Below are 14,408 nucleotides of genomic sequence, written 5' to 3'. Positions count from 1 at the left end.
TGGATTTGCAATCCGTATTGGTAAAACCAAACATCTCTTTTACGAGCCGACAGTTGCTATGACTTTGGACCTTCCCTATAATCTGCCGACCGCCACAATTCAATACATCATACAAAACTCCTTTAATCACTATTTTTGGGAAGATTTCGCCGGCCTCTATGGCAATGGCCTCACCCAAGTCATTGAACATGAGGAACCTAGACGATGGCCGGACAAGACAATTTCCCTGGCAAGTATGACAATGAATGTCGGGACTGCCATGTTGTTTATGCTTCTGAACATCATGGGGGATTGGCATTTTTCCACTACCTCCGAATCAGCTTGCAAGACTTTCCATGCTCTCGCCTAGCAGCATACTGCCTTCGACATCATGAACCTCATAATTGAGAACCTGAAAAGAGCTCATCTTTTTTGACACCATTATATCACCATGCCAGTCACTGCATGCCGGATAATGAGGGCATTCTTCCCACAATTTTCGGCCACTTTTCATGACTAGGTACGAGTAGATTCTATGTGTTCGGCGAACATGATAATTTGTTCTTTGAGATTTTGAGTCTGACATAGGCACTCTTCAAGGTACCTGAGGTACGTTCGTTGCTTTCCTAAAGACAAAGACATGATAGCTCATTTGGACACTTCTAAAAAGAGAAAGTAGAGCGAAGTTTGGCAGACCATGATAAACTGGTGTGATGCCAAGGAATGGCACTTCGATAGAGATGAAGCTAGAATGGACATACTCTTAATTCGTAATTAGGGCAGTGTAAGTTGATGTACATATTTATTGTTTTACTTTTTGATGTGAAAAATAAATAACCTAACAGTGTCCTTTCCCTTTTGTTAGCATAATTTTTTGTTAAAGATATCAGCTTTATTTTTGCTCAAGCCTTTCAGGTATATTCTTTCTTCCTCTTGACACTTTGAGGACACATCGTCCTATTGTTTGGGGGTGGTTATAATCTTTTGCAAAAATTAAGCATTTATAGGTTGTATATAGCTTTATTTTATGTCTAAATAAGTGTATTTAGTGACAAAGTCTTGTTTCCTTTTTTGTGATGAAAAATATCTAGAAATCTCACCCTAGCATTAGAATTAGGATTTGTTCTTAGAAACTTAAGTTAACACGTATGCAGTAGTTTTTACATCTTTTCATGAGCATTCAAGCTCTGACTGTCATTAAATGTACATAACAGTAAGTTTTTGGGACCCATGGTTAGACAACTTAATTTCCATATCCTGTGAGAATCTAACCAAAAAGCTTCAAAATGTGTGATACGTGAGTAATGACATAGAGGAGTAGTTTTTCCGAATAGAGAAGTTCACGCGTCTACTTACTTGATCACTACCCGAATCCTAGGCGAGAATTTAGGCCTTCTTTGGATCGATATAGCAAAAAATTCATACTTGTAAAAAAATTTACCGCTAGTCGCCCCACTAAACCTTTCATTTCCACAAAAAAAAATAAATAAAAAATAAATAAATAAAAAAATCCTTACCCATCTATTAGCCACAAATAAATAAGCCTACCTAGATGATGAGAATGAGAAATAAGATGAAGTGTGGATAAATGAAGAAAAAAACTTGTCACAAATCAAAATCAGTTACCTGTTTCAGAAGAAAAGAAAAACAAAAATAGAAATATGTTTCCAAAAATCAAAAGAAAAATCAAAGTTAGAATTTCCCCCAAAATCAAATCAAAAGGGAATACAAAAGCATAAAAAAGCCAAGTATGGAAACTCATGTTAGAAGCAGGAAAGAAAATAAGGATTTCTCTAGTGTAAATATCTCGAAGACCTTATTTTCTCATACTTATCATTTTTTGAATTTTCCATTCCATTTTCTTCAATATTACCACCTAAGCCCCATAGCACATAATAAAGACCTCTAGCTCAATTAGGAGTATGATGGTGTGCTAATAAGTAGTAGATGTGAATTCTCGACCTCGACTCCTCTGACTGTCATTAAGTATGTGAGGAAATGTGTGCCCACTGCACACTGGAGTTAGCAAAACTTGAGTGGAAAAATAAGAGAGAAACTGTGTTTCGACACATACTTGTGAGAACCTACTTAAGGATGTTATCCAAAGGATCCAGAAACGGCCCTGCTCGTATAATTCATTGTAAATATCCCTGTATACATGCTCATATATAGATGTTTTGCTTATTGTATGTATATTAACTGGAATTTCAAAAGAATTAATCCTTTTTTTCCCCGCTAGTGAGATGTATAGATATCTGAGATTAATTAAGGGAACAAGCCTTTGTTACTGAGTCGTTGTAGTATAAATGAAGTTTGTGAGTATCTTCTCTGGAAAACTCTCACGAGGCTATAACTAGTCCACTAGGGAATTCCTAGTGGTTTAAGGCCTTGTTGCATACAGTCAATGCAACCACACTCTGCGAAATGAGACTTAGTATAGGACAACACATTTTTGGCCACTTATCGTTTTAATGTCTCTTCTTTGCTCGAGGACAAGCAAAGTGCTGTTTGGGGGTGGTGTGATAAGCACCCAAAACTGTAATACTAAACCCCATAGAGACATAGCATTTTGGTTAATTATGTGTTTAATAATCATGAAATAATTATATTTTCATGCTTTTGCAGGTTTTCGCAGTTAACGTGAATATGATGATAAAACCTGCATCAAAGTACGAGAATAATGTGCATACTTGAAGTCTTCCCACTCATCCCCAGTGAAGCCCAACAAAGCCTGACTAGAGCCGAAGTTTCCAAAGGGACAAAACCAGTGCAGAATGGGTCCACGTGTAAAGAAGCAGCAAACTTCCGAAGCTCACATCTTTCAAACTTGGACGCCAATTTCGGCAAGTGATCTGCCAAAACAACCAGGGTGACGAGCTCTATACAAAGATAGAAAGTTGTAAAAATGCCAAAATCTGAGCCGCCATTGGACACAGCACGTGGACCCACTCTGTGGGCCCACAAGAAATGACGAGTCAGCATAGACAGGTGGCAAGTGATGGTCACTTGTGTGACACCTTGCAAATAAAGAAAAGACAAAGAAATAAATACATGACTAGAAAAAGACAAACTTTGTTAATGAAATGGTTTGGATTTTTTTGGAGACAAAAAGACAAACTTGTGAAAAAGTTTGGATGTCTTGGAAACAAAAAGCCAAAAGGGAAATGAATGTATAAGGGCTTTACATGAGAGAAGGGGGGATATATATTTGTTAGGAGGCTAAAGAAAGGGCTAGTTTTTCATTCTTGCATTTTCCATTCCAGTACTTATATTTCATACAGTAGTAGTTTCTTTTATTTTCAAGCTTGTGTATTTGGTATAGTAAGTATTCACTTCAATAAAATCTATTTTTCTTCAAGTTAAATTCCTGTTCTTCATTCATTTCTTGTTACTTATTCATTGCATACAGCAAAAACAATCAATCTATCCAAGGACCATGAGCTAAAATCCTCCCAAGGGGAGGGTTAATGATGCTCATGTGAGGATCAGGTTGAAATTTAGTGTTCCAGAATCACTACTTAGGAAATAGGTATAGATTATACATCCGGCCCCAAAATGACTAAGTCTGACCAAAGTTGGAGTGTTGATGCTCCAGACCAGTATCACGCGAGACCCAGTTAACACTAGGGCCAGTCTCGTGCGAGACCCTATAGTGGCCGTCAGCCCTCTGGTTTATCCAGCTGATGTAAATTCAAACTAGGAGCTGAAGTGATATTCTAGAGATGGAATGTTAAGTCAACTTCTCATGCTAGTGAGATGATCTCAGAGATAAGTGCATCTCACTAGGGATCGATACTTGACGCCATTTTGGGTTTGTCTATGAACTCGAGATGGATTAGAGCTGTAGTGACATGGTACTCTAACTGTTGAAACTGAGCTTGCATGATTATAATTAACCCTTTTCCTGTATCTCTCTATTTAGTTTACGTAGAAATCAATCATCGTAATTTTGCGTTACTTGCATTCCAAGTTTTAATTAAGTAACAAAATAAAATCCTACTGACTAATACCTTAAGGTTGTAAATTCAGTCGTGAACCTTGCCTAGTCCTAATATATGGATGATCCCTTACTCGACCTATGCTACCAACCCACGTGAGTAAGGTAACTTGACTAATTGGACGTTTACGGACTTTGGACTGTGGACTTAAAGGACAAAACCCTAAAGGACTGAATATCAATGCATACATGCAAACTCAACAACAGATATTACTAGCAATCCAACAATCCATCCAACATCTATCCCAAGAAAAAACCCAACAAAAAGGCATGTTTCCAAGTCAACCTGTACTTGATCCAAAATCAGCAAACACAGTTTTTGAATTAACCGGTAATCCTAGTAATGAAAATTTAATACAAGGAGAATTAAAGGCCATAACTACTTTCTGTTCAGGGAAAGTGGTTGACAACAATGTAATAATTCCTGAGGATTCCACAAACTAATAAAGATAAAGGAACCTTACTAGATACCATAGTTAAAACTAAAGATCCTACCACTGTAGAAGTACCAGTTAAACCTCAACTAAAGAGGAAACCGACAACAGTTAAAGGAAAGGGCAATACTCCTATTGACCCGTATGCTAAATATAGGGCCCATGTTTTCCCAGAGACTAGCTATGCTAAAGAATGACGATAACTTTAATGAAATTAGGGAAGTTTTCAAAAATTTAACTATAAACCTACCTTTCCTCGATGCCCCAGAGACTAGCTATGCTAAAGAATGACGATAACTTTAATGAGATTAGGGAAGTTTTCAAAAATTTAACTATAAACCTACCTTTTCTCGATGCCATAAAACGTCTTCCAAAACACGCTAAGTTTCTTAAATATTTGTGCACACAAAGAGAAAAACAAATATACCTAAAGAAGCCTTCTTAACAAAACAATTTTCCTCTTTAACTAAGCACAACGGAATCGTTAAGTGCAAGGACCCTGGTCGTCCCACTGTACAATGCACCTTAGGCGATACTTTCACCACAACTGCTCTTCTAGATCTAGGGGCGAGTGTTAACTTACTCCCATTTTACCTTTATAAACAACTATGTATACATGATCTAAAACCGAATAAAATGACTTTGCAGTTAGCCGATCGTTCAATTAAGTATCCCAAGGGTGTAGTTGAAAATATTCTTGTTAAAATACATGCAAGACTTCTATTATCTAGCCAATTTTGTCATTCTAGACACTGAATTCGCTCATGACTCTGTTCCTATCATCTTAAGGCGTCCTTTCTTGGCAACTGCCAATGCCTTCATTAATTGCTACGATGGTTCGACGTCCATTTCCTTTGGAAACCTTGTTGTTAAGGTAAATGTTTTTAAGATGATGCAACAGACACCAAACATGACAATAGATGGCAAAATTAGCATGATAGAGAGCCTTGCCCAAGATTACTTTAACAAAACTTTTCCTAATAATTAGATGCACCAATTTCTTTCCTTTGGCAGTACTGAGGATTCTTACATCCAAGAAGTACATGCCCTATTAGAATCTACTCCTATCCATGATCAAGCTCCTGAGTTTGAATAACTCATTCCTAAACAAATTCGCGTTGTAGAGGAGGAAGGCCCTCCTGAATCCCTCATTCCCACTCCTCCCACCCCTGAGCTTAAACCTCTTCCCGATGAGTTAAAATATCTTCATCTTGATCCAGATGACACTCATCTGATTATTATATCATCTCAGTTGTCTGCTACTGAAGAGGCAAATTTGATTAGGGTTATTCGTGAACATCGTTCTCCGATTGGTTGGTCTTTAGATGACATTAAAGGTATTGACCCTAGCGTATGAAAACATCGTATACATTTGGAGGATAATGCAAAAACCTCCTGTGAGCCACAATGTCATTTGAACCCTGCCATGAAAGAGGTAGTTAGAGCGGAAGTTTTAAGATTACTCGATGCTGGCATTATATACCACATCTCAGATAATGAATGGGTGAGCCCAGTTCATGTAGTCCCTAAGAAATCTGGTGTTACAATCATTTATAATGTCAATGGAGAGTTTGTTTCCACCCGAGTTCCTATAATGTGGCGGATGTGTATTGATTATAGAAAGGTTAATGCTATGACACGTAAGGATCACTTTCCTTTACCCTTTGTCAACCAAATACTTGAACGTCTAGCCGACCATGCGTACTATTGTTTTTTAAATGGCTACTCTGGCTATTTTCATATTATTATTGACCCTGATGACCAAGAGAAGACTACATTCACATGTCCCTTCGGTACGTATGCATATAAAAGAATGCCCTTTGGCCTTTGTAATGCACCTAGTACTTTTCAGCGTTGTATGCTACATATTTTTAGTGACATGGTGGAGAAATTCATGGAAGTGTTTATGGATTATTTTTCTATTCATGGTCATTCATTTGAAGATTGTCTTTCAAATCTTTCTAAAGTTTTGAAACGGTGTCAGGAAAAGAACTTAATATTAAACTGGGAAAAATGTAATTTTATGGTCACTAAAGGCATAGTTTTAGGTCATATTGTTTCTCAAAATGGAATAGAAGTAGATAAAGCTAAAATAGATAAGATAGCGTCTCTGCCTATACCACGGATTGTTCGTGATATTATAGCCTTTCTAGGCCATGCAGGCTTCTACAGACGTTTCATAAAAGATTTTTCAAAAATAGCTAAGCCTTTAACACAATTACTTTTAAAAGATATCATTTTATATTTTAATCATGACTGCAAACAGGCTTTTGAAACTTAAAAAGCCGCTTTAACCTTTGCACCTATCATACAACCACCAGACTGGTCAAAACCTTTTGAACTTATGTGTGATGCTAGTGATTATGCCGTTGGTGTTGTGCTAGGACAGAAGTTAGATAATAAATCCACAGTTATTTTAATGCTAGTAAAACCTTAAATGATGCTCAATGTAATTACACTACTACTAAAAAGGAATTTCTAGCCATTGTCTATGCCTTAGATAAGTTCCGTCCCAACTTGGTTGGTTCAACAACCATCGTCTATACAGACTATGCCACGCTTAGGTACCTTTTCGCGAAGAAGGATGCTAAACAGAGATTGATTTATTGGATTCTTCTCCTAACTGAATTTACCTTAGAAATTAAGGATAAAAAAGGAGCTAAAAATGTAGTTGTTGATCACTTATCTAGGTTAACTAATGAGGATGACAGTGATTCCGAATCGATATTTGACTCTTTTTCAGATGAGCATCTTTATTCAATTTTTTCTGCACCTTGGTATGCAGACATTGTTAATTTTTTAGTGTCTGAGATCATTCCTGAATTATGGACCAAGAATGAACGTAAGAGATTTTTGGCAAACTTTAAGTTTTACTACTGGGATGAACCCTACATTTTTAAGTATTATGCGGATCAGATAATTCATCGTTGCATTCCCCAGTGGGAGCACAATGAAGTCTTATCCTTCTGCCATAAACAATCATGCGGGGGCCATTTTAGTGGAAAGAAAACTGTCTCCAAAGTTCTTCAATGCGGTTTTTATTGGCCGACCCTGTTTCAAGATACCCATGCACATTGCAAAGCGTGTATTAGATGTCAACAACTTGGTTGTATTACTCAACCTAATATGATGCTATTAAATCCCATTCTCATAGTGGAGATTTTTTATGTCTGGGGTATTGATTTCATGGGTCTGTTTTCCGTTTCGCATGGTTTCATTTATATTCTTGTAGTTGTAGACTACGTTTCTAAATAGATTGAAGTCATGGCTTGTCGTAATAATGACCATAAAACTGTAGTATTGTTTATGAAGGAGTATATCTTTTCACATTTCGGCATAGTTAAGGCCATCATTAGTGATGGAGGAAAACATTTTTGTAATAGAGTTATTGAAGCTTTAGTCAAGAAATATGGAGTTACCCATAAGGTAGCGACTCCATATCACCCTCAAACTAGTGGTCAAGTAGAGGTGTGCAATAAAGAAATAAAAAAGATTTTAGAGACGACAATTAATCCTGATAAGAAAGACTGGTCCAGACACCTAACAGATGCTTTATGGGCATGTAGAATGGCTTTTAAAACACCTATTGGTTTGTCCCCCTACCGCTTAGTTTTTGGTAAACCTTGTCACTTACATGTTGAGTTAGAATACCGTGCCCTATAGGCTATTAAAAGTCTTAACTTCAACATTAATGCCGCTGGTGTCAAGCGCAAATTACAATTAAATGAGCTTGAAGAAATCCGTAGCGATTTTTACGATTTAGTGAAGGATTATAAAGCTAACATGAAACATATTCATGATAAACATACTTTGCGTAAAAAGTTTGATCTTGGTAAAAACGTTTTGCTATATAACTCACGTTTGTATATTTTTCCTGGTAAATTAAAAACACGTTGGTCTGGACCTTTTATGGTTACTGATGTCACCCCTCAAGAAGTAATTACCTTAGTAAATCCTAAGGACAACAATACCTTTCAAGTAAATGGACAACGCTTAAAACATTTCCACGAATTACGTTCGCATGCTGTATAAGAAACCCTTCTATAAGACCCTGTTTATGAGGACTGACCATGTTTGGTGTACTTCCTATATTAATTCCATATTTTGGGAGTACTCCATTAAGGTAACCGGACCCTCCTTTCGGAGTGTGTGGTTGTAAGTGTCATATCCTTAGTCCACGTTCATGTAATTCACGTATTCCTTTCTTGCACTTTTTCTCATTTCTTTTGAGTAGTGTTTCTCTATGGAGTAATTTACATTTTTATTTGCTTTGTTTGTTTTATGCTTTTCAAAAATCCTTTTCATAAAAATTAGAAAATATAAAACCCATAAATATTAGATAGATTAGAAAGTCTAAGGTACAAAATAGAAGAAGTTTGTGAGTACCTTCACTAGAAAACTCTCACGAGACTTAAAGCTCGTCCACTAGGGAATTCCTAGTGGTTTAAGGCCTTGTTGCATATGGTCAATGCAATCGCGCACTCTGCGAAACGAGATGAGTATAACTTATAATAAATCACTCATTTGTGATCTTGATTTTTCTCTCATCCTTGCTTGAGGACAAACAAGATGCTATTTAGGGGTGGTGATCAACTTCCAAATGTGTGTTTTATTACCCTTATATTACTGCAATACAGCCCGTCTTATATTTAATGAAAAAATAACTCATAGCTTTTATAGCCTTTTTCAGGTTATGGAGAATTTGGATTAGGCCACTTATCATAAAAGATGCGTCTTAGCACTTAAAGGAACATTAATCACGCTTATTGTGAAGACCAGAAGCTGCTATGAAAAAAGTGCTGAAAAAGTCAAATTCAATGGTCAAAGTTAATAGTCAAAGTCAAAGGTCAAAGTCAAATTTCAAAGACCTCAACTCAGAAGACCAGAGATGGAGGCCCTTATCTGAAAATATGGCATTCTCAAAAACCTACCTTGGTCAAGAAGAAATCAAAAAGCAAAAGAAAAAACAAAAGTAAAAGTGAAGTGTGAGGTGTTTCAAAAGTGATGGAGGAGGGCAAATCAGTTAAAGGCAAAAGTAGGGGTATATAATTTAAAATTTATAGAGAGAGAAGGCATATATTGTTTTAGGGTCCAAACTATTTGGTTTTTAGGAATTAGTTTTGTTTTTCAATTCAAGTCTTTTACTTTATTGTTCTTCATTTCCTTTTACTTAAATCTTGTTATTTTTCTTTGATTGTTTCAATCAATCAATCTTATTTTGTTGTTCTTATTTCAATTTTCAATCAATACTTATTTCAATGTTTTCATGTCATTTACATACCAAACAACTTGAGTTTTCATGTTTTCATTAGCTTAAACTAAACAAATCTTTACCAAGAGTCTATATTTCTTCTTCTTAACTCCCTTACTCAAACTCTAAACAATTTAGGATGAACCTTACTTCTTACAATACTCTTTTGAAGTTATACACCACTTACACAATTTCAAATGGCGTCGCCGTCATGGATTGAAGGAGCAAGAGTGCTTGGTTAAGAATCTAAGGAGGAAGCACCATTCTCATCTTTCCATTTCTTTTTTTTTTAAATTTTTCGTTATTTTATTTCGTTGTTTTTCAGTAACTGATTTACTTTCTTGCAAATCAGGGTTCGGGACCAACAAGCTGGAGAGGAGCTGAAGTTACAACCGAAAGACTACCAAACTTTACCGGAGCTGGTGAGCGACCGCGGCCTAGTCAGGGGGGACCGCCTAGTCATCTCCAAGCACAAGGGTCCGTTTTTTGGCAGTTTAGTTGTTTTTTATGAATAGTTGAACACCAGGCTTAGATTTTGTAATAAAGTAGTCTAATCAATGGATCTTGTTTGTAATAGTTAGAGATAAATAAGAAAAACGAAAAAAAAAATAGAAAATATGAGTTTTGATTGATTCCTTATAATGAACATGAGTTAAACTTGGTTTAAGTTATATACTTACCAAGGGATTAAAGTTTTCATTGCCGTGGGAAGTTCAAGTGTGTGAGGCAAGTTGTGAATCATAGCTCACACACTTTGAATCAACTTGGTAATCAACACTTTAAATCTATTTGAATCTAGTTAATCTAGGTAATCAATCTAAACTAGTTAATCTATTAGATTAATCTAGTAGATTAATATAGTAATAGTTTAGTTTTAAGTTTTGGGCCCTTAAAGGCAAACTTGTCTAAATTATCAAAAATCCAACTTGTGGGCTTTTTAACTGGGCCTCTATTGTAACTTAAAACAGGGTAAAGCTCGAAAGTTTGGGCCTGATTCTCAAATCACATTCCGATCGACGTCGCCTTCTCCTCAAGCAACGTGTAAGCACGGCTTGAGAGGTAAATTCTAAACCTCCTCGAAGCCTAAATAAGAGGATACCTTGTGTGTTCAAGCATTCTTACATGATTGTTTGAAATTTAATTTCCGCACTGTAATTTACATTCATGCATAAGGCTGAACCTGAGCCACATAATAACCATTGGGAAGTCATTCCCCAATGTAGGTTGATACTCACCTTTTGATATGTTAGAGATTTGAATCTCTTCCTTGGCCAAAATGCAAAAACAAAGTATTTCCTTACTCACGATCTTTGTGTTCGTATATTTTTTAGTAGAGATTCAAACCAACCTAAATTCTAGGACCACTTACAACTTGGTTTTACTATTTTAGGAAACTAGTGAGTAAGTTTAGCTATGATTGTGTAAATACTAAATATTTGGTTTCTTTACTACACAAAAATTGAAAACATTAAGTTATGTAAACATGCTACTAAGACACGATAAAATTTTACTTAAAACGAAAGTGGAGAGTTAATTCTCCTCATGTGAAAATAACTTTTGTTATTTGATTTTAGTAAGTGCATCTTAATCTTCCTAGAACTCTGAGACAAGTCCTAATAAAAGAAAACTTGATCCCTAACATATATGACTCATCTCTAAGCTTCATACATGCTAGCATGCATAACCAAAGCAATGACTTATCTCTAAACTCATCACTTTGATCCCTAACTAGACTCTACACCAACTATCATTTTGGGATAGGATGCAGGTCTAGTTGTTCTTCCTAAACAACTTACTAAACCAAATAACAAAGATTTTCCCTCACATGAGTATTATTAACTCCCCACAAAGGGAAGGTTTAGCTCATAATCCTTGGGCTAAAAGATGAGAAGTACAAAATATAATTGTAAAAAGAGAGAGAGAACTAAAAGAAGAAGAACTATCTATATAAACTCACTTGCATTTAGATTTATTTTCAACTAGAAGAACACAAGGTTTCCTCCATTAAAACTATTACAAGCTTTCTACCAAAACTAAAAACTAAAATAAAATCTAAGACTAAGGAACTAAAATAATGCATGGTAAAGGAAAAAAAGTCAAGGGGGTAAATGGATTGTCCCCCCTTGTTTTGTTTTCTTCTTCTTTTGAGAGAAATCTCATTTCCTCCCACGTGAAACACCAAACCACATTTACTTTCTTCTTAACCACACAATCCACAACAAAGTGACACCTATCTTTTTTCACTATTAACACCTAATCTTATCTAACTTTATTAACTACATGCAAGGTGTCACTTTTGCACCAATTATTTGCACCTTTGTCTTGACTTGTATGATGACTCATCAAATCTTGCTGGCCCGCATAGTGGGTCCACATGCAGTCCAGTGGCGGTCCGGTCTTTTGGCAGTTTTACAACTTCCCGCCTATGCGTAGAGTTCATCGCCCTGATTGTCTGAGCAGCTCACTTGTCGCATTCGGAGTCCTGGTTAAAGAGGTGGGAGCTTCAGAAGTTTGATGCTTCTGTGCGGATTTGTTAGGCTTCACATGGCTGATTTCGAAGAATTCATATATACATCGTTCCCCGTGCTTTAACACAGGTTTAACCAATATTTTCATGTTTACTGCGTAGACCTGCAAAAGTACGAAAACATACTTATTTCATGATTATTAAACACATAATTAACCAATTTATATGTCTCAATGGGGTTTAATATTACATTTTTGGGTGCTTATCATAGGTAAATTGGACGTTGCTTGATTCTTGAAGCCCTAGACCAAAAAAAAATTAAGTAAAATCAATTAACTAGAGCCCAAAGTAGTCACGCTCCTCCAGAAAAGGACAAAAATATAGCCAAAAGGATTTAGAGTAATCAGTTACCAGATTCCGGTGGACCAACTACCTTCCTCACTCCCCTCCCCCAGATTCATCGTGAGTGAGATTCTTGGTAGCACACGACTTGATGAAGCAACTGCCTACTCTTCTAAGACGTGTAGTAGAGCCATCCTAGTCTCGCGCCTAAGTGTTCTCCTGAACAGGGCATAGTAAAATATAGACCAAAAGCAAAGTTTTCAGAACTCCATACTTGCAAAAACGAATTTCAATTTCTTGAGCATACATTGCACCGTTTGCTCATGTTATGATAGTTTTGGGGTCTTGCTAAAAGTGCATGATACTGCATTCAGGCACTTCAAGTATTAGCAAGAATAAACCTTACTCATGTAGGAGAGCACATCGCCCTAGACAATCTCCTATTTCTAGTCCTCCATCTACTAAGATGGCTGACGAAGTAGTGCAAGCTGAAGAGCCTCTCTCCAACTTCTACACACCGTTGCAAGATTGACCTCCATCGTGTATATGACTCACACCGCTCATGAGCGATTTTTGCATTCCACTGAACATGTTCAATCTTCTACCCATATTCCACAAGTTAGAACACGAGTTACTGTACAAACATCTACGCCGGATACATGAAGTATGTAATACTTTCCACCATCCTGGCGTCACAAACGATCAGGTTAAGCTACGAGTGTTTCCTTTTACTTTAGCTGGTAAGAGTCACGCTTGGCTTCTTTCGCAGAAGGCCGACTCTTTCGATACATGGGAAAATGTTGTGTTCTCCTTCATGAAGATGTACTTTCCGCCGAAGAAAATAGAAGAGATAAGAAGCAAGATACAGTTCTTCAAACAGAGTCCAAGTAAGACATTTTCCAAAGCATGGGATAGATTCTCTGACCTACTCCATTCATTTCCTCACCATAAACTAGAAAAATCCACTCTTGTCCAATGTTTCTTCAAAGGCCTTCTCCCAGAACACAAAATAACCTTCGACATTATGAGTAATGGTAATTGTTTAGATAGAGGTGCAACTGAAGCCTTAACCTTTCTTGAAAGCCAAGCTGAAAAGAGTATCCATTGGGGCGACATAAACAATTCCAGAATAGCCCAACCCAGTACATCTAAGGTTAGTGGTATTATTGAGGTGAAATCAGATCAATAAATTAAAACCTTAATCAAAACCCTCACAAAAAATATAGATGCCCTCACAACCAAACAAAAAGACCAAACCCCTCATCCTGTCATGAACATAAATACCTCACCATGCAATTTCTGTCTAAGCCTAAATCATATTGATGCCACATGTCCCTTAATCAGAAACCTATCATCACTTCAGCCAGAAGAAGTATGCATTTTCAATATACCAAATGCACCATAGAGACAACATCCAAACTTCGCATGGACCAACATTCCACAAAACCAACCACCTCCAGGTTTCAACAAAACATCAAATACATTCAGACAAGGACAAGGACAAGGTGCCTATAACAATCAAAATAGAGCATTGGTTCTATCCCAGTTTAACCAGAACTACCAAAACCCACCTGTCAACAACCAAAGAGACCTAGTTCCCATTATACCATCAAATAGTGTCCAAACGGATAAGCCCACCAAAATAATGTTATTTGTCATGCAACAACACAAACCCAAATCCTAGCATTCATGCAACAATCTCTTAACTTGTTAGCCCAAGATAAAACCCAGAAAGGTGTGTTCCCAGGACAAGCTATCATAAATCTTAAACCAGCAAACATAGCCTTTGAAGCAACATGTTGCGTGAACGAAGTTGGAGCGCTTAAAACTTTTTCTTAATCATCTCATCTACGAGGATTGAATCCTCTTTTCTGATGTATTCCTTTCCCATTCCATTCCATCTTTTCTTTTAAGGGGATACATCAATAAGGTAACCGG

Source organism: Coptis chinensis, chromosome 4 (assembly GCF_015680905.1).
Source record: "Coptis chinensis isolate HL-2020 chromosome 4, ASM1568090v1, whole genome shotgun sequence".
NCBI classification, from domain to species: domain Eukaryota; kingdom Viridiplantae; phylum Streptophyta; class Magnoliopsida; order Ranunculales; family Ranunculaceae; genus Coptis; species Coptis chinensis.
The sequence above is the reverse complement of the archived record's forward strand: the minus strand, read 5'-3'. Positions refer to the sequence as shown.